This window comes from Anneissia japonica, unplaced genomic scaffold (genome assembly GCF_011630105.1).
Source record: "Anneissia japonica isolate Jap-2015-1 unplaced genomic scaffold, ASM1163010v1 scaffold3862_len378127_cov164, whole genome shotgun sequence".
Taxonomy (NCBI): Eukaryota; Metazoa; Echinodermata; class Crinoidea; order Comatulida; family Comatulidae; genus Anneissia; species Anneissia japonica.
The window spans coordinates 282694-285918 of record NW_022702440.1 but is presented as its reverse complement, the minus strand read 5'-3'; the positions used below and the strand labels follow the sequence as shown (position 1 = coordinate 285918).

The window sequence follows — 3225 nt, the reverse complement described above, 5'->3', positions numbered from 1 at the left end:
ATGGGGGAAGTGAAAATATTACAGTGGGTAGCAGGAGTACACAAATTCGTGGTAAATTCGCGGGTGAAAATAGCTAATTCCCACCCCGAACATCATTTGAGAATATTAAGAAGGGGAATATCAAGGAGTCCATGTCCACTCGATTACAATTCCTTTAATACAAACAATCCCTTCAAATATACGTCTTCGGATTGTATTCGTTGGCTACCATTTTTGTGTCAAACACATAAGAAAATGTTTACGTATTTGTATTGAATTGTATTTTGATATCTAGACCTCACCTACTTCATATGACTAGGCCTACTAGATGATTTTATTTACACACACCCCCAGTTATTATTCTTATGGCAAGAGGCGATCGCAATTGTAATAATAAAAAACTGGTGGCGCCAGTAGAGTCTGGGTTAGACCCATCTTTCCGAGTTCGCTGCCACCTCTTCCACCCGTAGAGTTCAGCGGAATTTGTTGAGGAGAAAAACATATTTGACAGGTTCTGACACTTACGACCCGCCTGAGAAATCCTTCTCGACTGGAACACCTCCCCCTCATCTCAAGCTCATCCCACCTCCTCTCGCATACACAAAGGGCAACTCCTGCGCCATCATTGATTAATGTAATATAGGCCTACTACTAAAATGAATATAAAACAAATTTATAATGTTTGATATTTAAGTATTTATACTGTATATATAATATGTTTTCACTTTCGAGGCAATGTATAGAATTTAAATTAGGCCTACATGGATTATTCATGCTTTAAATTTAAACGGTTTGCTGGAATAACTGTGTTAGTCATATTGTTAGTTTAGGTAAGTGCTGAGTGTTGTATACAATAAACTCGTTAAGTACAGCGATTTGTATTAAGCCACTAGTATAGTTAAGTGATAAGTGTTTAATAGGATAGGGATAGTAAAACCGTGCTTAGCTTGGTGGCTAAGATGGTCGACCGTCAAGCTAGCTTCTTTTTTTTTTTTTTGTATTTCCTTTTTTTTTTTTTTATTTCCAAAAACAGAATGAAAAAAAAAAAATCACGTGCTCTGGAAAGAAAACAAAGACAAAAGACAACGGTTGCTTTTGGTTTTCTGTGCGGTCCCGATTTCAGTCTGGTCTATAGGCCCAAAACATTCGGATATTTTCTGTGGATGAATCGCCTTCGTATTCATAAGTCGTAGTCACAGTCAAAATATGTAAATCGCATGGGTCATACAGTATGTTCTTAGTGAACTTCACCAACCAATTGACGTGTTCTAGCATCGGGTTCACGAGTTCTGGTACTAGCCTTTTATATTCAATTATAAGGGTCTGTGAATTAAAACGAGTTTCACATACAGGCTCAAGTTAAATCAAGTGTTCAAATTGGTTTAATCAATTATTCTTATTCCATGCCAATGTTGTTTTAGGGTTTTGAGTGGTTTATGCATGATAATAGATATAAAGTGATGGCCTAAATTCTACAGGTAGTTTTTCGTTTTTAATTGATAATCCGTAAAGTCGTTTTATAATAACGAGGTTTAGGATATATTTCCAAGAATTAATTGTTCTGAAACTGATTAAAATAACATGGTACAACTTAATGGAAAAGCGAATAAATTAAAGTAAAGTAACATTTTATAGTATGTCCTCAAAATAGTGCCACATCTGCTTTCATCCCTACACGTATGTATCTTAAACAGGGCTGGCACCAGCGGGGGAGAGGGGGGCGTTTGAAACACTGAAATTGCCATAGCTTCGCCCCCTGGACAACTTCTTAAAGATTTTCAGCGACGCTCGACCATGCTCATAGCGGCTCTTTACAGGAACATCGTCCCCACCTCCACTTTAAACTTTGGTCAGAGATGCAATTAACATCAATATTAATAAATTTCATGATACACGTTTTTATCCCTCAACCATTATAATATTATTAGAACAACCAGAATATTGCTGGTCGTAAGTCAAATCTAACTACACGGTACTACAAGAACATAACAAAATATTCAAATGAACATCTCCTCTGTTAATTGGCAAAAAAAATAATTCCTTGTAATAATCTCTGTCTACACACATATATATAATATTGAAAACAGTACTCAACTCAAGATGCCACAATCCTGACAGTATAGAAGGATCCCCGTGAAACTATTTCATTTAGTTATTAAGTTATTTATATTTAACAGTACGATTAATGTATTACATTTTTAGACAAATTCAGTGACATAATTATAATATTCGTGATACGCATAAATGCTCATCCTGAACCATTATATATTTTCATCTCTAAGGATTTTTTTTATTCAGTACTTATTCACACACACAAAATGAAAAACATCACCTAAAAAATTGAGCAATATAAACATCTCTAATGATGGTCAGATTATCTCAGATCGACCAAGCTAATCGGATACCTTATAGGAAGCGGAACATGCAATAAAATAAATCAAAAATACGCCCTTAAAAAAAAATTAGGAAAAAAAAAATCCACCGGCAGTCTCCAATAGGGTCCGAAAAGCACTAACCAGGTGTCTTAGGTCTCTTCATTACGACACTGGTCATACCTGTATTTTGTTTATTGTTGTTTCAAATATTATAATTTACAAACAAAATGCAAAAATTTATGTTTTTGGTCACGTATGATACGGTACGTTTGTCAACATACCGCATTTTTTATAATAAACATTCTGAACACGTTTATTTAACTACTGAGCGTAACAAAAAATATTGCTAAACAGAGGAATTTTTTATCCATGAAATGTACTGGTCGATTACATCCACTGGCTTGAAGTCTATGTGTTGCCAATAAGCTGTAAATTTTCTGAGTAGAAAAGAAGACATTACGGGAATCCACGGGATGATATAAGTTTCGTCAAAGAGGAAGAAGAGCCACGAAAGCAAAGCTGTTGGAAACAATACGGGATTATTGAATAAAAAGGGATTTTGATGAAGATAACATATGAGAAATATGATGAATGCACATGAAATTCAAACTACAATTATACATAATATACCACGTCACACTGATATAGATATTAATTGGATGAGTATATAATAGACCTAATCAAGTTACTGTAATACCTATGTAATAGAACTATATAAATTAATAAACAAGGATTTAAATATTTATGTGTATTATAGCCCTATATGCATATGAGCTATAAAATATAATATATATTATATATTGTAATATATAATACAGTAATGATGATGATGATAATAATAATAATAGTAATAATAATAGTATATACAAAG

General features: G+C 33.7%; 1 protein-coding gene across 1 annotated transcript in view; it reads left to right on the top strand.

The window, feature by feature from the left end:
- Window positions 1-3225, top strand: part of LOC117103872 — a 39956-nt gene that overhangs the window by 14933 nt on the left and 21798 nt on the right. The gene's annotated exons all lie outside the window — the stretch shown is intronic.